The sequence below is a fragment of the Mizuhopecten yessoensis genome, unplaced genomic scaffold, assembly GCF_002113885.1.
Source record: "Mizuhopecten yessoensis strain PY_sf001 unplaced genomic scaffold, ASM211388v2 scaffold10275, whole genome shotgun sequence".
In the NCBI taxonomy this organism is placed as follows: domain Eukaryota; kingdom Metazoa; phylum Mollusca; class Bivalvia; order Pectinida; family Pectinidae; genus Mizuhopecten; species Mizuhopecten yessoensis.
The window spans coordinates 246,263-271,943 of NW_018408465.1; the positions used below are offsets into that span (position 1 = coordinate 246,263).

At 37.3% G+C, this 25,681-nt stretch overlaps 1 protein-coding gene across 4 annotated transcripts in view; it reads right to left on the bottom strand.

The window, feature by feature from the left end:
- Nucleotides 1–25,681, bottom strand: part of LOC110459903 (transcription factor SOX-13-like) — a 221,096-nt gene that overhangs the window by 69,841 nt on the left and 125,574 nt on the right. For 2 of the 4 annotated variants that reach the window (XM_021512390.1, XM_021512392.1), the window contains 2 exons: nucleotides 24,038–24,145; nucleotides 15,642–15,722 (listed from right to left, as the gene is read on the bottom strand). The gene's annotated coding sequence lies outside the window, so the exon portion shown is untranslated. Of the gene's footprint in view, nucleotides 1–15,641; nucleotides 15,723–16,700; nucleotides 16,871–24,037; nucleotides 24,146–25,681 lie in introns of those variants that run through there. The other 2 variants (XM_021512393.1, XM_021512391.1) reach the window with 2 other exon arrangements.

A 25,681-nucleotide genomic window follows, 5' to 3' on the forward strand; every position in this document is an offset into this window, starting at 1 on the left:
AGAGGGACACAATACGGGTTGATAACAATACTAGAGACATTATTGTGTTACTAGTCTGCTATCTGTTGGCGTAACAATGACACTGCAAACATGACAACCAATACCACATCGGCCCACATGAAAACAAACTCTTGTACAGTTTTTTTATTTACAGATGTAAAGGAGATGGCACTTGATATTTTTAATTGCCCCATTTGAATATATCTCGACTTACGCAATTACGACTTATTTTTTTAATTCTGAAAAATTACCAACCTACCTTATGTACCTTTTCAGTGCAAGTCTTATTCTATAGATACACCTGTATCAAAAGCCGATTGTTAAAACTGGGGGACCGTAAATGAATGTCTTATTTAATATATGTGTTTTAAACTCCACTACCCTTGACCCAGCTAAGCTACAATACAGGGGAAAATAATAGATATTTAATTCATTGATTTACGCAAGTAACAACGCTCCTTTGGTATCGTTTTTTTCTTCTTCATTTTTTCCATTTTTTGAATTGTGATCTTTATTTGGCTGTATGGTAAGTCTGTCAATTGTAGCCCTATCTTATATCTTATACTATGGCTACAGAGGGCAGGATCCTAACATTATACCAAATCCACATTCATGTCTACCCTACCAAGTACCGCGTAAAAACCATGCAAAGCCCAATGTATACATCTCAAGACGAATAGAAAGACATTGGCCAATAAAAAATGAGAACAAATCGGAATGAAGGACGTCAAAGAAATCGACGCTACATGGCTCCAACAATGGTTAGTGATAGCCGATGTGTCGTCCAATTAGTCGGATTGGCAGTGAGGAATTCCAACACAATGACAGCCTTTAGCATCTCTCTTCCCCCTTTGTCTATTGTCTAATTACTTCCCCTGATTTACGAGCTCTTCATTGTGATTCTGCACTAGTTATCATGCTAATCTCATGCATCTGCATAGAAACTTCTTCTATTGTCTTGGCGTATCAAATTTATTAATTGGTGAACAGAGTGTAAAATTTGAGCTGGATGGCTACCGTATATGGGCGTGAATCACCGTGCCCCCCTTAAGCGTGCATGCCCTAGACAGCAGGGTGTTTTAAGGCAGTTTGGATCAGTCACCGCCAATGACAATACTACATAACTCAGCCTCCATTAGCCTCCCACTTCCATACCCATACACAATCAACACTAATAGCCTAAGAAAATCCAGTTGTCTTGTATAAATATGTAGTAAATCAATGCACAATTGGCATCCGCGATTTAGCACTTGTTGGGTACGACGATAACAGACATGAAGGTGACTACAGAAGACTGGGATTGCCTCGCAAAAACACATCACTGCGGTCCCAAACAAAATATATCACTTTTTAACGTGAAGCTTTTTCATACGAAAGTGTTTTCCCGACCATCCGTATTTTTATATCCGTATTTTGATTTTATTGATACCTGATTTCAGATCACTCAACATCGCCAATATTCACAACAATGCCCTATGAACTGTGTAGGGATTTTACTTATCGATGCATACCATGATTACTTGAAGAGTCCTTCCTATGTAGTTCATTGCGAATTGACTTTGACAAATAAATTACTCATAAATAAATAATAATTCATAGCACATCTTTTTTCATTTTGGAATAACGTAATTCTTGTGGAATTGATTTTAAAACTTTTTTTTTATTTATTTTTTTAAATTTAATTTGAAACATGTTTACCAACACACCAAATAATTTTTTAAATCTAAAAAAAAAATAAAAAAAAAATGAAAGTTCAATTAAAGACTTTTAGGTTCAACAATTAGTCATTTGGTCACAGGCTCTTTAGTTTCTGGCCGAGGCTAAAGACCTCCATAGATTACTGGCTGTTTATCAATGTAAACACTGCCTGGTGGTTCTAGTATAATGCTAATCCACAAGGAACCCTTTAAAGGGGATGAAATTTGCAAATTAGGCAGATAATTGTTAATTCTACTTCCACATGTGTTCCTCATTTTTTATGGAATCTGGAAGTGCAGACCCTATTATAATCTGGTGGGGCAAGTCATACACAATGCAAGGTGCATACCGCCCAGACTTGTCTGCCTGGACTGTTTAACAAACCCTTATAACCCAAACAAACATACCTCAATAACCCAAACATACTCCTAATAACCCACACACCTTATGTGACCTTATATGAGCTTCTATTGTCACTAAGAAACAGCAAGTACAATTCTCCTAGAGCTGCTTTACTACTAAGAAACAAAAGCTACATTACAAAATCTCTTAAAGACTTTCTAATGTTACCAAGAAACAACAGGTACATAGTTCTCAATGAGTGCTGCTATTGTTACTAAGAAACAACAGGTCCATCTCTTAGAGAGCTGTTGCTATTGTTACTAAGAAACAACAGGTCCATCTCTTAGAGAGCTGTTGCTATTGTCAATAAGAAACAACAGGTCCATCTCTTAGAAAGCTCTTGCTATTGTTACTAAGAAACAACAGGTCCATCTCTTGGAGAGCTGTTGCTATTGTTACGAAGAAACAACAGGTCCATCCCTTAGAGAGCTGTTGCTATTGTTACTAAGAAACAACAGGTCCATCTCTTGGAGAGCTGTTGCTATTGTTACGAAGAAACAACAGGTCCATCTCTTAGAGAGCTTCTAGTGTTACTAAGAAACAACAGGTCCATTTCTTAGAGAGCTGTTGCTATTGTCACTAAGAAACAACAGGTCCATCTCTTAGAGAGCTTCTAGTGTTACTAAGAAACAACAGGTCCATCTCTTAGAGAGCTGTTGCTATTGTCACTAAGAAACAACAGGTCCATCTCTTAGAGATCTGTTGCTATTGTCACTAAGAAACAACAGGACCATCTCTTAGAGAGCTTCTAGTGTTACTAAGAAACAACAGGTCCATTTCTTAGAGAGCTGTTGCTATTGTCACTAAGAAACAACAGGTCCATCTCCTAGAGAGCTTCTAGTGTTACTAAGAAACAACAGGTCCATAGTTCACTGGAGTACTGCTGTTGTATCTACAGACAATGCAACACTAACATGTTCCAACTCTAATTGGTTGATTTGAATGTGAACAATCTTTATTGAAATTTGACTTTTGGCACCCACAGAGGATATGGAGACATGTGGCTGCCGAGGCTGACAATTAACTGGTGATAACAATAGCGTTGGTGTGTCAGTAATGGGGAAGCCAGCAGGAACCTATATTATATCGGTCCCCTGGGGTGGGGAAAGGTTATATAATTGTGTCCTTGGTGCTGAAAAGGGAACAGTTACATAAACATAAGTCTTTTGGGTCGAGGAAGAAAAGGGGAGAGGGGAAGTTGGGCAATTACAATCAAGTGGGGAAGGATAATAGATGCAGTTTCTCCAGTCACATTGGGTTGGGGAATGGCTACAATATTTTCCTAGGGTAAAAAGGAAAATTAAGTTCTCTGTGAGAGAGAAAAAATGGGCAAAAGAAAATGGACAATCAAATCAGTGTCTATAGGCAAGGAAGAAGAGGACAGGTAGAGTATTCTCTTTAGGGAGGGAGAAGGGCATGGGTTCGTAACTTTGAGTGGTCTCATTGGAGACATTAGGGGGGATGAGAGGAGTGAGAAGAGGATCGAGACATGCAATCAAAATAATAGGAAGATGGGGAAGAGGACCATAGTCCCCTGGAGTGGGGGAGAAGTTCATACCCTGGGGAAGAGAGAAGAAAAGTAGTCCCATAGGTTGGGGGAAAAGTAAGGACTAAAATATTGAATTTTGCATAATTAGAAGAAAACTATACTTTTAAGTAGTCCCCTGGGGAATGGAGGTGAAGTGGTGGTAAGAGTATACAACACTTTCCTGTGGGTTAGGGAGCAGGGAAGGGAGCGGTGAGCTACAGTGACATGTGTGTCCCACAGTAGAGAAATAATAGGGAGCAGTGCAGGAATGATAGGGAGCAAGTACAATGGTTTGAAATGTATGCACGAGAGAGTAAGATTTAAATGTGTATCTGAGAGTGAAGCGAGAAGTAACATGTTACAAGGTTTGAATGAATGAGTTGGTAGCTGCTTGGGAGGTGTAGAAATACAAGATGCAGGTCAGAGATTGACCCACATGTACAGTTGTAATGGGCCCAATCAGGCTATATAGCATTGTTGTGTCAATCTGTCTGACAGGGGCTGAGTTGGGTAGGCTGACCTACAAAGCTGATTGATCCTAATTGAGCATACACAAACAGAAGGAGGGGGAGGAACAGCACATATCATCACACCCTGGACTGTATCAGATACCGAGCTCCTCTGAGCTCCTCCGCTGATGGAGATACATGCTTGGTCAAATACATTTCTGGTCCAGTAACTTCACTGTCCCTAGAATCAAACATGCCATCATCTGCTGGACTAAGGGCATAACATTATATACAAAGGAGAAGTACAAGTATCCAGGCTTCCAGGACTAAAGGACCAAGGGCATAACATCATATACAAAGGGGAAATACAAGTATCCAGGCTTCCAGGACAAAGGGGTATAATATCTAGGACCAAGGGCATAACATCATTTACAAACAGGAGATACAAGTATCCAGGCTTCCAGGACCTAGGGGTAATCATCTAGGACCAAGGGCATAACATCATTTACAAAGGGGGTGTACAAGTATCCAGGCTTCCAGGACAAAGGGGTATAATATCTAGGACCAAGGGCATTACATCATTTACAAAGGGGAGATACAAGTATCCAGGCTTCCAGGACAAAGGGGATTATCTAGACCCAAGGGACACCAGCTCTATAGGACTCAAGGCCATCTCATTGACCAAAGGACTGTGTTTAGGAGAAATAGCTCCAGGACCAAATGACAATATCCCCAGGTCCTAATGGCACTATCTCAAGAACCAAGGGGAAATGAGTACTATACATTTAGGACAAAGGCCACTTTCATATTTCTTAAACCAAGGAATGCTCTGTTTTGGAGCAATTGTGATTTCCTTAGAACCAAAAGGCAATATCTTCGGGATCAATATTCATAATCTCATGGAATAAATCAGCAATGTGTCTAGCAGCAATAGACAATACCTGTAGGACCAAAGGGAAAGTAACTGTAGAATCAAGGGACAATATATATCTATGAATCCTGACAATATCTTAAGGCCCAATTAGGGCAATATCTAATAAACGTAGATTTGCCTTTACCTTACCTTAACAAAGAAGTCCAATCACATGTTGGGACCACTTGTACTATTGAGTCCTTCTCCCTGTCGGAGAGTTTTAGGTCATGCCTAAACACTATGTTGGTCAATTTTGTGAGCTGAGCTGGACGGTTGGAGTGGAGAATTTCATTAAAATGGTTACAAATCTTGCTGATTGAGCAAAAGCGCTTTCTATTGTCAACAGTTTAAGGTCACTGGGTAATAGACCAGAGAAATTAACTTTCATACATGGAACGTTTATAAACTGTTCAATGAAAATTAGGAAACTACCACACCGAAGAATAATACTATTGTATTTACTTTCAATTTACTCAACTGCATTCATTATTAACCCACCGTATTTACACAGCCCCAGGTGAAAAACGGGCTTCATAAAACAAAGAATAATATTGTAATTGTCTGCACAATTTTAATTTATTTTTACGATTAAACAGAGAACAAAGACGTAGATTTGTTACAAACTACAATAGCTAATTCATGGCACACAATTTGGCTGCAGTACAGCTACAGTTATTGTACAATGCACACTACCTGACTTTGGAGGAACAATGGTTCTGTGTGCAATAAATGGTCACCTCTCTAGCACTACGATCAGTAAACCGTACAATCCTACTCAAGTCTTCACTTTCAGGCGAGTGGCTCGTTGAAGCAGTACCCACACACTCTTGTCGTCTGATTCCACCACAGAACCAGGCCTCTATTGTTTCCGTTCAATCCGACCTGTCTTTTTGTTGGCAAGTTCTGTTTTTTTTGGGTTTTTTTGTGAAATATTATATATATATTGGATTAAAGTGGTACAGGAAATTTCAACAAGCAATATCCTGCCTTAAGATGAAATAATGAGTGCTAGAACAGGGATCAATTGTCAAATGTAGAACTTGCATGTGCCAACAACAATGGCCATTATTTTCAATGGCTTAGGAATTCTGTTCAGATTCAAGATATTCTCCATTCAGCTCGACTAGTTATCAAATGTTGCTCTTCACCATCAAGTGGCATTCTCCTGTTTTTATTGCAGTCAGAGTTTTGTTCCTCCGCTAAGTGAACAATGGAACAATTCAATCAATACTTTTTCATCAGATGTTATTTGATAACTTCTTGGAAATGAAAGATTGGGTAAAAAAATTAAGCCATTGTTTGATCAGAGCACTCCTCGGAGTTACCAAGTGGACATTACAAGGGCGATGTGATGTCCTATATTATCCTGGCTGGTACAGTAAATGGCCACAGTCCCCAAGACATGATTCCCTCATTACATTTATGACCGACAGAATGGAGAAAGCCAATAAGGGGTACCAGCCCAAAGGGACCCCCAACAATACCGACATCCTCCCGCTAACAGGGAGAATGCATGCACAGATTACCAGGCAACAGTTGTCAGTAATTACATACTGTTCATAGCTGCCATTTTGTGAGTCAGTAATTCTCACCAAACGCCGGTGCATTTTCCGAGATAATGCTTCTCATAAAAATGTTCGAAAGAAACTTTTACCGGCCAGTATATTTTCATATTTCCCCTTTTTTGTTCCAAGTATTAATGTTATAATTATGAGCCATCTACTCAATTGTTTTTGGTACGTAGAGAACTGGAACAGAAATCTTTAAAACAAGGAAAGAAACTTGCTAAGTTACATTCTTTTGTGAACTTATCTTGAGAAGTTCTTTCGCATTTTTTTTTTTTTTTTTTTTTTTTTTTTTTTTTTTTTTTACAGTTATTAGATATTAACATATACAATAGAGTATATTACAGATATTTGAATTTAAATCAGTCAAGTTAAAACTAAAATATTTCATAACTGTCAGTATTATAAATATGAATATTTATACATTAAAAAAAATAACAGAAAATGATTTTTCAGAAATACAAAAAAAATCAGCAGTTGAGAAAAAAGGATTCTATATCATCAGCATCAGGATCTCAAAACCTAATGTACAAAATAGATATCACAAATTTACTGGGGGGAAAAAATCGCAAAAGACACCATGGCTACAGTAGAAAATAGCGGGTACATCATAGCATCATAATTATACTGAAACTGCCCACCTCTACCAATTAGAAATCAAGCCCAGGAATACAGAAGGGCATCTGAATACACACAGATAGATGCCATTTGATGGGAATTATCTGTCCAATTGTAACAGCGACCCAAACCTCCCGTCACGCCAACAGATAATCCACCCACCAATCGATTTGATCCTTGCCACTTTGATTCAGATGCTGATCAGTGCCATTTTCATTTTTTCCGTTATTTTCTTCCTTTTTTTGTGTGTGTAGATGTCAGGGATTAAATGCAGAGTCAAATAGCTAATACACACAGATATAATGTTTTAGGTGAATCGTGGAACAATAGCCGTTGATGGGTTTATCAACAGCGCTTTTGTACGACTGGTGTTATGTGCTATTTACTGCCTTTTAATTAGAGCATGGACGCTGTGCTAGCTACCTGATTAAAGCTATACCTGGGCGAAGCATAAAAGCCTGCTTTTATTGTGTATCAAAGCTGAAGACCAAAGTTAGTGTGATGCGGGTCATTTCAGTCCAACTTTTGTTGTGCCGCGGATCTGATTATATACCTGGTATTATAAAACAGCATTGTTCACTGCCTTCCCTACACTACAGGCCAAATGGCTTGTAGTTTTATCACACTTTTAATAAACTCACAAATAATAAAAGTGTTTTTATTTCCATAAATCTCCATCGTTCTGTATGTGCTGGCATTCTGACTGGCCGTATGTGACAATGAATTATCAGCCATGCTCAATGCCTCCTCTGAATGGATTGAGGACCGTTCATTTGACAAACAACACACTCAATTTGATTTATTGAAAGCGCTGAAGTCAAAGTTCTGAGACGGACAATTGGACATTTTCAGTAACACATAGTGAGAGGTATGAAAACAAATTAAAGTTAGTCTTATTGTGCAGTAGGCAATGGTGTGCTCCTGGGGTAGCCTGAATGTTAAGTAGATTTAATGAACCCCGCTTCTATAACGAGATTTACAGGAATAATGGCGCTTATTCAATGCGAGATAGCGAGATGTGCCAAGAAATTTTAAAAGTAAACTATAACTTTTCAAGTTAAATAGAAATGCGCAAAGTCAACAAACCAGCCACGTATTATGGCACGACTGTTGGGAATATCAATTCCGTATAAAGGGACAGATATGTGTGATCCGGTATTGTTGGTCACCACTTGTGCATTTCACAACCATCCCATTTGTTCACAAATCACCAGTTTTGAAGATTCAATTTGGAAGTGAATTTTATTGTAATATGTGCTTTAAATGATTTCTCAACTTTTAAATTCAGAATGTCAAACAGGGTAATTCTATGTAAGCATAATGTAATCTACAGGGACAAAAGTGTCCTGATAGAATCAGCCACGGCAGACGTCCGTTCTTTAGTAGTCGAGGTTATTGAGATCTACACAGGCCAACATCAAAATACACAGTGAACAGAGTATATTAGTAGGCACCTACATTAATCAAAATTCCCAAATAAAAATCCTGCATTTTTCAAAACAAGAAAGTTTAGCTTCATATATTAAGACGAAGAAGAATAAAGAACGGAACCATCAGACCTTCGGATTCAGAGCAAAGAGTGACGTTAAGACGGTCCAAACCATAACAGAGGAGATTTTTTTTTCAATTTGAGTAATACAATCATATAGTAAATTATTCTCAATCGGAAGGTACGATTTCAAAAGTACTCTATCTGACCCCGGTCAACAATTGATTTGAGTGCATGTATGGAATATGACCAGCCTATTACTACCAGTATAGAGTAAAAGAATGCCCCGAGTATCTCCTGGATAGGGTAACACTTGACTGACAATATCCAGCAAAGGTAATGATATAATTGATCCCCCATTTAATACGATTCCTAAAGTGGAAGGAGAAGACCTGCAGTGCAGTGCCCATTATTTACGGTGATACGGATCTGCCACCTAAGGTACCTACCCTTGGAGCCACTCTCACCAGATCCAGTTACATAACGGCCCATTTCTGCTCCCTCTGTAGTCTCAGACAATCAACACAATGTGTCCGTGTCCCCTCTATTCTCTGCCAATTGTATTCTTTATTACCATAAAGAGCAACGTTTCAATTACCTTATTTAAATCGAAGTTTAGATTTACATCAATATGCACCAGTTCCCCTTATATATGACAAAGGTATTCAAGGTTGATTTCCTTGATACGGAGAAATCATGACAACTATCATTACAATGGCAGACGGCACCTACAAATATTCTGACAATTTTATAATGGCAGAAGTAGTGGGTACACAATACGTAGCCTCACTATCATCTCCGCCAGGAAATATTTCATCAATACGTAGTCAATGTCATTTAATAATCCGTAAATTTTAACAAATGCCCTATTCAAATTTCTAAATTGCAAGTGTCTCCAGCCATTTCAACTTCAATTAATTTTAAAGATTTCCTTAGATAAAAAAATCTTTTCACAGGTATTTTTTAAAAAATCATCTCATTTCAGGTTTTTTGTCTGTAAAGTATGATAATGAGTATATTGTTATATTACCACGTGAGTAATGTCAATATATAACCTCAACAAGGAGATTTTAGCTTTATTGTCTCTGAGCACTATGCAACATGTCACTACACTTCATCAGTTTGAAATTGTTTTCTCTCCATAATAACAATGTACAGGTAGTCTGTAATTAAGGTAATTTATCACTACAGGTAGTCTATCATTAAAGAAGTCAAAAATTACTGGGTAATCTTTCATTACAGGTAATCTATCTCATGACAGGACTTTATCGTTACAGGCAGTCTATCATTACAGGTAGTCTATCATTACAGGTAGTCTATCATTACAGGTAGTCTATCACTACAGGAGTCTATCATTACAGGTAGTCTTCCATTACAGGTAATGTGTTATGAAAAGAAATCTATTGTTTCAGGCAATGTAGCATTATATGTATTCTATTTCCTTACAGGTTATTACAGGTAGTCTATTATTACAGGTATTATTACAGGTAATCTATATCATAACAGGTATTATTACAGTCTATCATTACAGGTATTATTACAGGTAATCTATTTCATAACAGGTATTATTACAGGTAGTCTATTATTACAGGTATTATTACAGGTAGTCTTATCTCATTACAGGTATTATTACAGGTAGTCTGTCTCATTAAAGGTATTATTACAGGTAGTCTATCTCATTACAGGTATTATTACAGGTAGTCTATTATTACAGGTATTATTACAGGTAGTCTTTCATTACAGGTAGTCTTATCTCATTACAGGTATTATTACAGGTAGTCTTTCATTACGGGTAGTCATATCTCATTACAGGTATTATTACATGTAGTCTATCTCATTACAGGTATTATTACAGGTATAATTACAGATAGTCTTTCATTATAGGTATTATTACAGGTAGTCTATTATTACAGGTATTATTACAGGTAGTCTTTCATTACAGGTAGTCTTTCATTACAGGTAGTCTTATCTCATTACAGGTATTAATACAGGTAGTCTATCATAACAGGTATTATTACAGGTAGCCTATCATAAAAAATAGTCCATCTCATTACAGGTATTATTACAGGTAGTCTATTATTACAGATATTCTATCTAATTACAGAAAGTCTATCATTACAGGTAGCCTATCATTACAGGTAGTCTATCTCATTACAGGTATTATTACAGGTAGTCTATCATTACAGGTATCATTACAGGTAGTCTATCATAACAAATTGTCCATCTCATTACAGGTATTATTACAGGTAGTCTATTAATACAGATATTCTATCAAATTACAGGTAGTCTATCATTAAAGGTAGTCTATCATTACAGGTAGTCTATCTCATTACAGGTATTATTAGTGGTAGTCTATCCTTACAGGTAGTCTATCTCATTACAGGCATTATCACAGGTAGTCTATCTAATTACAGGTATTATTACAGGTTTCCTATCTCAATACAGGTAGTCTATCATTACAGGTATTCTACTTATTACAGGTAATCTGTCTCATTAGAGGTAATTGTATCATTACTGGTAATCTATTATTATAGAAAGTCTATCATTACATGTCATCTTTAATCACAGATTATCTCATCAGATTGATAATCCTTACCTGTGGTCATCTTTAATCACAGATTATCTCATCAGATTGATAATCCTTACCTGTGGTCATCTTTAATCACAGATCATCTCATAAGATTGATTATCCTTACCTGTGGTCCATCATGTTATGCAAGTCACCCTTAACTGATATTCTTTGATTGCAGATAGACACTCATAACAGGTAATTATCCATTACATTTAAAAGTAATTTTATTTCAACAATGAGATGTATTTGTTCATCACTGATCTTGTGAGATTGTCCTGATATGAGCCCTTTAGGTACCCCAGTACCAATCTTAGGGACGGGTCTGACAAGACACCCTGCCAAGGGACAAGCATTGATCCCTCATTCATATCTGGGCCACAATTCTGGGGTCATATCGGTACGTCGTATTGGGTGTCAAGTCCACAACAATGTGTCATTACACTGCTATTCAATTCTGTTTAATTCTATTTGATAAATAACATGATGATTTATGCGTGATACACTGTCTGTTTGTGTTTTCCTAACAGACTCAAATATTGCAATGGTATGTTAAAGGTCTGCTATATCGTTCGATTGGAGCTCAATGACTCCAGACAAATCGTTCGTCATAGACAAGAGGTCAATGTTTACAGATATTGGTCTCTCTAGAAAGGTCAACCACTGCAGACTTTTGTGTACCAGGAAACTTTTTCCCGGTCAAACTTTCGCCCTTTGCCCATACAATTCATTTTTGCAAAGTGGTAATTTTGCCCTTAACATCTGATTACTATGTATATTATTTTGTCTACTTGTATTCAACTAAGGGAGGACAAAAGAGCCTAAAACTTTAACTGCGGTGAAAGTTTAACAATAAACATTAATTGGCCTTTATAGGCAGGTGTTCAAAGTTTATAGACTTTGACCTCTATAGACAGGTCAATGAATGTTTTACAGACCAATTTGTTTCTATAGACAGGAAGTCAATCACTGCAGACTAAATGGTCTCTATAGATAGGTGGTCATTGTCCATAGAATATAATGAGCCTCTATTGACAGGTCAATATTTCTGCAGACGATTTGGTCTCTCTAGACAGGTGGTCACTGTCTGCAGACTAATTGGACTCTATAGGAAGGTGGCCAATATATACAAACTAACTGACCACAAAAGTCAAACTGTCAAATGTATACAAACTAACTGACCTCTGTAGACAGGTGGTAAATGATCGTACTTTTGTCTCTCTAGCTAGGCGTTTAATATCAGCAGACTTTTTAAATCAATAAACAAATGGTCAAATATATACAGATACGTTGATTCTTATGTAAGGATTGAACAGCATTTTTTTAATTTCATGCCAGTATGACCGCAAATTGGTTACATACATATTCCATGTCTTCATGGAATATGTATGTCAACAATTTACATTGAACATTGAAAAAATGCCATTCAATACTTATATACACATTCTAATTTTTTTAGTTATTATTGACCTAAACAAAGGTATTCCCTAACATTTTAATATTGAAATGTCTGTCGTCATTGCAAACAAGATTCCTCGTACAGCCTAACACCACCAAAATGTTTGCTTCCAATGGTTATCTCATGTTAATCGAGGCAGAAGGAAAAACTTCAAACTGATGCTCATCCAATTGCATTCATAGCCCTATGAATGTAATTTCTTATGGTCATGCTTATAGAGGAACTTGCAGTGGAAATGTAAATATAGCCAAACGATTACTCTAAATATAACACGACTGTATACACTACAAGTACAACTGGTGTAAAATGAACGCTTTTAATGTTCGTCCTATAGACAGGTGATCTATGTATAGACTAATTAGTCTTGATAGACCAGCAATGCTATGTTCATTTATCTTCATATTACACCTTCACAGTATAATTTCACACACTTTGACAAAAATGTGACCAGGATAATAAAATGTTCCATACACACTTGCCTACTCATCACTCCCCCCTTAGAACAAGCCCTTCTACAAGAACAAGGGCTGATGAAACTGAGGTTTACCCATTAGCAAACATGTTCCTGAATGTGTAGACAGAAATCTTTCAAATGGAAGAAAACAATTATGTATTCAGAGTTGATGGAAATAGATGTGAACATGAAAGAGACAAGAACATTCCAAGTAAATCACAAAAGGCGTATAACATTACAGGCCGGTGTTATAGTGGCCTGTTAACATTGTCAGAAGTCCGCGGTGTCAGCTTTGGGGATGTAATGGACAGATCCACTTGACAGCAAGTTCCCTGCATCCTTAAACTATTGGTCATGACAACAATAGCTTAAAGGTCTGAGACATTATTACTGACTGGTCATTTTATGACCCAGAAAGGACCTCAGTTATTTTCTTACAGGATGAAGGAAGAGAGGAGAAAAGTCACTGTCCCCATTCACTCTATTGAACAGGTACTATATACCAGGAACATTCGCCCAGTCCAACATTTGCCCTTTACTGGCACAATCCATGTTTGGCAAGTGCTAGTTTCACCATCACATGCAATAACTATGTATGTTTTGCTGTATGCCAATATTAGATAAATAAAATATTCTGTCGTATAAATTCGCACTCTTTACAAAGAGTAAAACAGGTGAAAGTTAAAACGGCAGCAAAACTTTTCTTTTCGCAGTATATTTTACCCCTTTTCCCCGACTATTTATATCTGTTCATATCATCATGAGTATAACCGAATTATAACTACCACATTGACTTGGTAGACTGATACAGTGACTGGGTAGACTGATACAGTGACTGGGTAGACTGATACAGTGACTGGGTAGACTGATACAATGACTGGGTAGACTGATACAGTGACTGGGTAGACTGATGCAATGACTGGCTAGACTGATACAGTGACTGGGTAGACTGATGCAGTGACAGGATAGACTGATACAGTGACTGGGTAGACTGATACAGTGACTGGGTAGACTGATACAGTGACTGGGGAGACCGATACAGTGACTGGGAAGACCGATACAGTGACTTGGTAGACCGATACAGTGACTGGGTAGATTAATACAGTGACTGGGTAGACCGATACAGTGACTTGGTAGACCGATACAGTGACTGGGTAGACCGATACAGTGACTGGCTAGACTGATACAGTGACTGGGTAGACTGATACAGTGACTGGGTAGACCGATACAGTGATTGGGTAGACCGATACAGTGATTGGGTAGACCGATACAGTGACTGGGTAGACTGATACAGTGACTGGGTAGACTGATACAGTGACTGGGTATACTGATACAGTGACTGGGTAGACTGAAACAGTGACTGGGTAGACTAATACAGTGACTGGGTAGACTGATACAGTGACTGGGTAGACTGATACAATGACTGGGTAGACTGATACAGTGACTGGGTAGACTGATGCAATGACTGGCTAGACTGATACAGTGACTGGGTAGACTGATGCAGTGACAGGATAGACTGATACAGTGACTGGGTAGACTGATACAGTGACTGGGTAGACTGAAACAGTGACTTTGTAGACTAATACAGTGACTGGGTAGACTGATACCGTGACTGGGTAGACCGATACAGTGACTGGGTAGACTGATACAGTGACTGGGTATACTGATACAGTGACTGGGTAGATTGAAACAGTGACTGGGTAGACTATTCTGTCTTTTCCTATTGCAGAGTTATCTTCTCTTGGGAGCAGGTATTGATTGTTACGTCACTTGTTTTTGAGAAAAGACGTAATATTCCCACACAAACCAATGACGTAACAATCAATACCTGCTCCCAAGAGAAGATTACTCTGCAATACGCAAAGACCGAATAACAGAGACTGGATGGAGTTATTCTTTATATGGGATATTTATATGTGATTTTCTTATTCAACTGATTTCAAAAGTACATGGCTTCGTACAGAATCCCTAAGTGGCCTGGTGATTGGCTTGGTTCATATGACGTCAATGTCACAGACCAAGATACGTATGAACAGCTCACATCTGCTGGGGTTAGGTCGGTGTTTACTACTGTTTATATCTTACACTTTCCTGGCATTTCTCATCAAATAATTATCCCTCAATCTACATGCACAAGAGGTCACTCATTCTGGTTTACTACAAATGTATATTGTTTATGGTACATCAAGAAAATCTTACACCCAACTCCCGCTACAGAAAACTACAGAACGCATACGACTAGTACTTTTGTTTTTTTCACGGGAAGCTAGGACTATCTATGTGATACATTGCTCAAAGACCTGTGAAATCAAAGTGAATGATTCAGAAACAATAAATATCTGATAAAAAGTGTGCTGAATGCCCCCATACATAAGTGAACAATGATATCATCACCAGGGCTCTCCTTTAATGATTGTTGGTGGTACCATAAACACAACAACACTAGCACTACTACCCTCCACCAAACTTCTGACGATGTCATGTGTACTGTACTTACCTAGCTGTGTTTTACTTGGGAGTCGGGGAGGTTCGGATGCTGGTCAGGTCAAAAGGTCACGGCAATGGTCAGCAGGTCTATCTAGAAGCAAAGTTGACATCAAATGTTTTTGGAATTGGTAGAGTTAGCGTTTGCTGCCGTTTCCAGCATCCTGGTCTAGCTGATGTGGTGGTGGGAACTTTTGTTTTGTCAAATGTACATTATAATATAAGGGGGTTGGTAGAGACGGGGAGGGAAACACTGGCGAGGGTAACGCTAGTGGAGTCGAGCAATAAGACTGGGGATGCCTGCTGTCTTACTGGTATTAAGTCAGGTGCTAGCCCAATATCATAAGACACGATTACATCTCCGCTCACTGCCGGTCTTCCAGAGAAGTATGATTAAAGGTTTTTAATGTTGTGGTAATGGCTATATTAAAAAGAGGTCCTAGATTAAATCACCTTTTCTTAAAATCAGTTTTGCAGTTTTCTTGCATGAAGAAGAATTTTCGGCAAAGCTATGGCATCCGATGTTAGATCAGGCACAATAAGGCCAACTAGGGGGACTATAGGGGACTACAACGCGGTCTTCTCCATGTCTGCTCCCCACAAGGTCACTGCCGGTGCTTTTTGTAGAACTAGTTCTCAATGAATCAAACAGCTTGTATATATCATGTGCTTCCCTGCAGCAGCTGTGACTACACACACTCACTATACCAAACACACATAAAATAAACAATCATTATCACTCTTACTGTCGCAGGCTCTATTTTGGAGTGCATCTCATTTTCGAGATCATTATAATTTAGCAACAGTTGTCAACTGATAATCTACATAACACAATGGCACATGCATATATATTAGGAAAATATCTAATGACATTCAGCAATTGACATCATTTGAATTGTACTTTCAATGTTTTCTGGACCAAAACTAGGTATTTTCAAATGGGGAAAAGAAAACAGAAAAGAAAAAAGGAAAATACTGATCTGGCAATACATTTTTCAGAAAGTGAATCATAAAATTTGATTATTTGGTAAAGGTTTTCAGTATAACCCTACCACAAAGTACATCACCTTACCTAAAGCGTCACAGAGTCGGGTCATGCCATGCTGTTGAGGTCAACATCCCGGAGTGTGTACTGTACACCACCCTAAACACTTTCAGGAAGCACCGCCGTGCCCGATAACATCCACCCTAGTAAACTTAGGCCCGTCTCCCAATAGCAGGACACACCCTATCCCAGTCCTCACCAAAAACAGTAGCAGACGGACGCCCGTCTATCAGGGAACACTTTCGTTCGTTAACAATTGGTCGAGATATCTTGAGATATGTACAATAGGCCAGTGATAAGACTCCTAGCTACACCAGTATGCACCGTTTGTGTTCAGTCCGCTTACAATCGGGCCAGGAACAAACACTGCCCTTTTTCCTAATGTTTGCACCCTTGTCAATGTAAGACCCACTTTAACCTCGACAGTCTCTCTAATTCACCTGTTTGTCTTTTCCCAACAACAATAGGATAAAACTTGTGTCCTCGTATTGGAAAGGGGGGGCTCCTCGGGGATATCGCCACGTACAAAAGGATTACAAGAGGGAGTGGAAACACGATCTGTCCTACCCTAGAATGGACGGATTAATGTACTGCTACAGGACAACAATCCCACGTGGACATTAAACACACATTTGTCTTTAGCCAGACTTTGTGTATTATCAACTGTAATTGGCTCTATCAGAAAAGTCGCAAGTCAAACAAACCATTGTTACGTATCTCCTGTACTCTAACCCACAAATGTCACTCTGTTCCTGGGGTGAGTCTACCTGTCTACAGGGACTTGTGTATCTCCTGTGCAAACACAGTAACTGGAGTGCGTCTACCTGTCTATAGAGATCAGACTTATGGCTACTCCCATCCTGTGAATCTGTTATTGGGTTGGATCTACCTGTGTATAGAGACTTGTGTATATCCCTTGCTAACACAGTAACTGGGGTGGGTCTACCTGTGTATAGAGTTCAGACTAATGACTACTTCCACCCTGTGAAACTGTTACTGGGGTGGGTCTACCTGTGTATAGAGGCTTCCCTATCTTACGTACTAACACAGTAACTGGGGTGGGTCTACCTGTGTATAGAGATCAGACTAATGACTACTTTCACCCTGTGAAACTGTTACTGGGGTGGGTCTACCTGTGTATAGAGGCTTCCCTATCTCACATACTAACACAGTAACTGGGGTGGGTCTACCTGTGTATAGAGATCAGACTAATGACTACTTCCACCCTGTGAATCTGTTACTGGGGTAGGTCTACCAAGTACATATTGACTGGAGTTGGTCTACCTCTATAGAGATCAGACTTATCACTCTCTTCCACCCTGTGTACCTGTTACTCTATAATACCAGACAGTTATACGGTTTAAGGTTATATGCTACCTACCCTTTATCTATAATATGTGTTTGAGTTATTTTCGTTAAGGATAGATGCTACACATTGAATCCAAGTTGTGTTAAAGAGTTATCTCCCTTTAAAATAAATTAGCATCTGATCAAAGTTCCTATAATTTCCTTTTCCAAGTCTTTATTATTGGGATTCAAACACTGGACTTTTTAACCCTTTCAACCCTGTAGACCATAATGTTCTCATCCATATCAATGCATGGAAGAGTCTACTTAAGTTACATATGGGTGAAAGGGTTAAATATAAAGCAGGGAGCCTGTCCACTGCACAAATCATCACATTTGTGCAGTTTACTCATTCACCCCTAAAGTCACATTTATCACCATACCAAATCAATGACTGGACAAGTCCAGTCTAGATAGGCAGGGGTGAATGAGCTAATACATCCTCAGAATGATTTCAAAATATTCCTACTCCCTAAAAAAGGTCCACAGCCTATAATTTTCTTGATCTATACACACGGAAAGACAGTAAAAAATTTAACAGAAAACTAATCTTAATGCATGTATACAGTAGAACAGCAGTAGAACTCTCTACCGGAATATTACAGTGGTATAGAACACTGTAGCATTATCAAATGTCATCAATACTATTGTTATTTCATTGTTCACTATATAGAATTCTTCTCAAACAAAATGGAGTAAATTGTAAGATAAACTGATTTTACTTTCATGAAGACCACCACCTAGCTGTATAAACCAGGCTGAGAGGGGATTGTCGTTGTGTAAGGAAAGGGGTTTTATCAGTAGCTGGGCCAGGATACCCCTATCTTGGAGGGATTTTTTGATAGAATTCAATAGCGTGGCTTCACAGGATTAGCATGTATAGTGTGAATATTTGTACCCGATAGTTTATTGTGTGTCTCTATCAACAACTCCTAACATTATACAATGCTGTTTATTGATAACTGCTGTAGTCTAGGTGTAAATAAATGCTGGCACATATGGAAATATTGATGCGAAATACTTGAATGGGTTTGAGGCAGTCGATATATTTATAGCCAACTTGAGAAGTGATGTATTGTTCCAAACTATTGTTTTCTGGATCTACTTCCCTGCACACAAAAACTTGGTCCAATTTCTCAATGAAAAAATAAGATCCTACAACAATTGAAGATCGGGGACGAATAAAGGCATTGTCATCAAACAAGGGTTAATGATTTCATTGAATAACAGCTAACCAAACAATGCTGAGACTAAAGGTCTAGAACACAGAGACATTAATCAAATAGGTGTCACAGTCCCCTACAAAAAATATCAATATATTATACTAAATTAATTTTAATTCTAGGCTAAAATAAATAATTTTAATTAACATGGTATTGCACATATCTTTCTTACCGCTACATAGAAAATTTGTGTCGCCCAGCTGATATATAACAGATACCCAACTACCAAGGGCGGTAACTCTGTCAGTATGAAAGATTGTCCGATACAAAATTCTGTCTTAAATCCTAAAATCACACGTTACATCACCACAAATTGGCATGTAGCAGTTTAAAAGAAATCCCTTGTTTTAATATCAATCTGCCTTATGTAAATATCTGTTAAAAGATAATTGAAATTTAACAGTCAATAATTGAAATTTTGCAGTCATCTTTACAGCAGCTAGGGAACTTTATTGTAAATTAAAGCTTGTATTTCTTCCATAATTCAATTTTCAGGTCTGAAGTAAAAGTCATCAGCAAGGCAGGAACACGGGGAACACTCGCATGTAAGACATTCATGCCACATTTGTCAAGGTGAAGATCTATAGTTGGTTACAACTAGAGCCGATCAACAATAGAAGCCTCTGTCTAAATCCATTCAGCCTATTAATGATGTGAAAACAAATGGAGAAGGATATAAATATCCAACATCCAATTTGCTCCCCAAGATCTTCCCAACGTTTAACCTGTTTATGACAAGAGGAAATTCTTCCTGAATCATAATTCGCCTTTCTTCCAACATCGATTTAACTTCGACTGGTCGAGCCATGTTATCATAACTACCGTTGCCTCTCCATCTTGATTCATTAGCGCAGACCGTTTTCCCTGGATTTTCATTGTGTTGCCATCGCCGAGACAGAATTGGACAATATTTTGATAATTCAGTTATTCCTCGATTGTCACAGTAGAGTACAGGGCCTGCCGTTGCCCAAGAAATCAAGGATAATGAAATATCAGCGTAACCACGACATCCAATTCTCTCCGTGATTTCTGACAAAATACCACAAGTTTGTGAAGGAATTAATATCAGGCGAATGACTCAGTGAGTAATAGAAACGGCTAATGAAGAACATGGAGACGCTGTCATCAATATCGCATTGTTTATAAAGACTAGATTGTTGCTAAAAGTGCCGTGAAGTACACAGTTTGGGGGTAAATAGCCCCGAGCCCTGGAAGCTCATATACAGTAATGAGACTGGCTTAGTGAATGTCCCCATGTACTGGAGGGATGGCAACCCACACCACGACCAATAGATGATGCTCGTGTCCCTGTCAACAGTGACATTCTCCAGAAAAGCTATGGAAATCTTTCACATTCACTTCCCCCTTTAGAAATCCAAATCTGACAGTAAACATTTTTCTGTCTTAAAGAGATGAAATTAATTTTTGAGGGATGCATGATCCGGTTTTATTGACACATTTGGTAGTTGTTTAATATTCATATCTACCATTTACAGGTCTCTGAACGCAAGGGTCATTAACTGTTTGGTAAAATAACACTATCAATATATAAATACAAACTAATATAGGATCCCTTATATCATTGAACAATTGGTTTATACAATTTGTATTATAATTCTTTGTTAAGCTATAACCTGTATAAAGGGCCCATCATGTTTATATTTAACAGATGTAATTATTTACCAATAACTTCAGTGGCAACATCAGTAATCTTTATTTAACCTGTATAAAGGGACCATGCTGATTACAAGAAACATCAGTAATCTTTATTTAACCTGTATAAAGGGACCATGCTGAAAACATCAGTAATCTTTATTTAACCTGTATAAAGGGACCATGCTGATTGCAAGAAACATCAGTAATCTTTATTTAGCTATAACCTGTATAAAGGGACCATCATGTTTATATTTAACAGATGTAATTATTCACCAATAACTTAAGTGGCAACATCAGTAATCTTTATTTAACCTGTATCCTTGACCATGCTGGTTGCAAGAAACATCAGTAATCTTTATTTAGCTATAACATGTATAAAGGGACCATCATGTTTCTATCTAACAGATGTAATTATTTACCAATAACTTCAGTGGCAACATCAGTAATCTTTATTTAACCTGTATAAAGGGATCATGCTGGTTGCAAGAAACATCAGTAATCTTTATTTAGCTATAACCTGTATAAAGGGACCATCAGGTTTATATTTAACCGATGTAATTATTCACCAATAACTTCAATGATAGCATAGTAATCTTTATTTAATCTGTATAAAGGGACCATGTTGATTGCAAGAAACATCAGTAATCTTTATTTAGCTATAACCTGTATAAAGGTACCATCATGTTTCTATCTAACTGATGTAATTATTTACCAATAACTTCAATGATAGCATAGTAATCTTTATTTAATCTGTATAAAGGGACCATGTTGATTGCAAGAAACATCAGAAATCTTCATTTACCTATAACCTGTATAAACAGACCATGTTCATTACACAAGAAACGCTAATAATCTTTATTCAGCTATAATCTTAAAAATGACCATGTTTAGATCATTAATAAGCATTAATCTTAATTCAGCTATTATAAACCTTTTAAAATGACCAAGTTAATATTATGAAACCGCAATAATCTTTATTTACCTATAACCTGCATGAAGGGACCATGTCGGTCATTTGACAGTTACATTTAACACCAATAACTTCCATTTACCTATAACCTGTATAAACAAGACCACCTGTATTAGAGGACCATGTGTATTGAGCTATATTATATAATGGTCTTCTGTTAAACCCTTCCCAACTGATTATTACATTCCTCCATAGATATAATTTGTACAGGCATAATGAGTTAACATATATCAAATTAAATGAATAATTTCTTTTTATTATCTCAGTATCTGTTTAAACTTAACAATGGATTGGGTTAAATGTAATGGAAATGTAATCATCTTGATTAATATCTAACCAATATTTATAACCTATATTGTATTAAATCACTGTTTCTACAGATGTATATTATATTAAAACAAAATCTTTTAATCTGTTCACCTGACAAGTTGTGTTTCATCAAAGTTCGGTCAAAACAGAATTTTAAAGGGCAGTTAACCTTCACAGCAAAATAGAAAACCAACAAAATTACTTTGCTTATCACATTATAAAAAAAGTTGCGAACGAAATTTAAAACAAAAAAATATCAATTCGTAAAATGCCACTTAAAACTGTGATCAACCTGTTCATCGTGATAGATCGGGGTTATATCTTCTCCGTCTGATATGTACTGATAAAAATGTTCATGACAAGACACTCTTTTAAATTAAGATGAATATCAGAGAAAAATCAAAGCAATGTCCGGATATAGCTTAGCTGAATTTTAAACATAATTCTACTAGAATACAAGCCCAGAGTATTTTTGTAAGTGAGACTAAAGAGATTGGTAACTGCCAATGTATAGTGTATATGGGATACAATCATCTACTCTGCCAACTCCCCGTCACAACTGCAACACAAATTAATAAATCATTGCTTAATTTAGGAAGATAAAGTCACACTGTTGAATTCAAAATTTGGCCCGTATCTGTGATTGGAGTATTGCCCTTCATCTATCAGCCTCCGGACCAGGCCTATCTGCAACCTTGGGTGGCTTTTCTCTCTAATCCCCTATCACTCCTTGATTACAAGTATAACCTTTTATACAAGGGTTTCCACCAGTCATGTTCCATACAAAGATTACTACACTACAAAAGACTGATCTATACTTAATGAAACAGAGTTGACATTTTAATTCCGGGTAATGTTTCTAAAAGTACTTGTGCCAGGTTAGAGTCGGTTAGAGTCGGCTAGAGTGCTGTCGTTCATTGTCTCCTTGTCGGACCTATCTGGCCAGTCGGGGAGATATAGTGCACTGTCCCACATATAATTAAATTATATCATTAATGCTTGAACGGTACTCTATAGGTGCAAAATCTTATACCTGTGCAAGACATCACGTCTTACTATCTAAGAAAAAATTCTAGGACCTATATCAGAAGATCTGCTTTTATACAATTAATTGGTTCCAACACCTTTGTGACGAGACCACCTCTTGCATTGTAAAGAGACCATATATGATATGGATACACAAATCTGGGACCTTTGTAAAGAAGCCACCTCTTTAAAAAAAAAATAGAAAAAATGTTGTAAGATATCACTTCTTTTTCCATTAACCAAAAACTGTTCAGAAAAATATTTTAATACTTTTTGTGAAATATGATAAATTTTCTTTCCATGAATAATTGATACATTTCATTTACAGTTATATATTACAAGTGACTTACATTTTCTGTATCCTTAAATAATCTCATAATATTCTAACACTGTTACAATTAGATTAAAAGCATTAGATATTATTTTATAATTGTTAATTGAACATATTAATTTTTGTTAATTCAGAAGTCAAGAATGACTTGTGAAATCAATGGCATATTATATTGAAACAATATTAGCAAAAAAAAATCATTAGGAATCGCAGCAGACAAAGAAGAAATTCATCAAATCCTAAGATTAATTTATTTCAATAAAAAAAAAACTGTTTAACTTGTTACACAGAGGGGATTTTCAACGACATAGCAAGATAATGCTAACATGTAAACAACATTGTTCAAACAATGAAGAATTTTTCTCCATGCTTTTTTTTTTTTACATTGCTATGGAAACTGAAGAATTGGTCTGAAATTCTTGGAGAAAATAAAGGGTTATCCGCTGAGCCATGACAAGCCCATCAGGCACTTTAGATGGATGCAATTGGGGTTTTGACTCACCAACAAAGATGTCACACAAAAGGCAAGGTCTCCATGGTGACAAAAAAACAAGATGGCTGTTCCATGGTCAATCTACTTTTGTCTTTCAGTTTCGGTTATATCAATCCTCTGAAATATATAAAAAATAAACAAAATATAAATAAAATAGATAGCTATTGTTTTCCTTTGAAAGAGAATTAAATAAGGAATAGCGATATCTAGATGAACCAATGAAACATGAATTTTCACAATCAAAATTTGAGAATAAACTCGTTAACATTTTGATGCATATGATGCATCATGAAGAGAGCATTATATTGAAAAATAATACATGTATAAGTCAACACTTTCTGAAAGAAAGAAACATGACACGATATACCAATACTCTTTATTCATAGCTTTGTAATCAGGAAAAATATCCGTGCTCTGCCATACTCATGAAAAGTACATGGTAATCCAAAGAAAACCATTGAATATTCTCCATGTATTTCAAAAATTTGCAGTTTTGCTCAAAAAACAAATTAATCAGTTATCTTTTACAATTAGACAAAGCATTTTAGGATCTGTACAAACATATCTCACTAAGCTTTCTTACACAAATTAAATGCTTCAGAGCAAAATGGATTTATGGAAAATCAACCAGTCGTTCACATTTTCTAAAATGAGGTAAAACTGCATCACACATTTACATAGTTCTGTTAAAACATTTTTGATTTTTCTTTAGATCACAATGAATTTTCAAAGCAATCTTTACATTTAAACTTTCAGTAGAGTGCACCAGCATAAGTACATGTGACTGTGTGGTCCGCGGGATCCAGAGTACCCGCGTCTATATCAATCACAACAAGTCGAGGCCCGAGACTTACCGTAACACTGATAATCTGTTAGAAATCACAGACGAATCTGGACCAACAATTTCCCCGCTCTACCAGAAATCACGACAGATTTTGACAGCCGATTTTGACCATGAAGTTGAGTGACAGTCGTGACCAGAGACTAAAGAACTTGGCCAGCAGAGGGCTCCCTAGGCAGAGACGCGGTGACAAACCTGCAGCACGTTACATGTCCGTCATGATGGAGAGGGGACAACAAATTTGTGAAAACTACCAAGTGCGGCAATGTGACCAAATGAGCATAGAAAATCATTAGTCATCGAGGTTCAACAATAGCCATTGATGTAGGGGAATTTCATCAGCTCATCGATCCATTGATGGAGGGCAGAAAAAAGGCCATTGATTTTTTAACCATTAGAGACAGATTCCTTCAACTGGCGGAATGCGCAACGTGAAAGATATTAATTCAAGGATGATAATAACGACCTCCAATAACAGGTCAGTGGCCATTGTAGTCTTAATGAAACAGCACTGGGGACCATGGGCTACAGTCGATCCCATAACTGGTGTACAACAGAAATAGCGCCTAAATAGTGTTAGGCCCGCGCTTCTGCTATTGATCCCGCCCGGGCCCACTAATATTCAAAATTATGAGTCCTTCAACTTGCACACAATGGTAATGAATTGGACAAGTGTTTGCACAGCAAGGGGAATGAGGGAATCGAGTTAGCACACTTGACCATAATGTACCATACCCCCACAATGCTTGCTTATGTAGAGTTTTCAATAGGCCCTTTCTCTCCAATTAAAGATAGAAAGCTGAATTTCAATA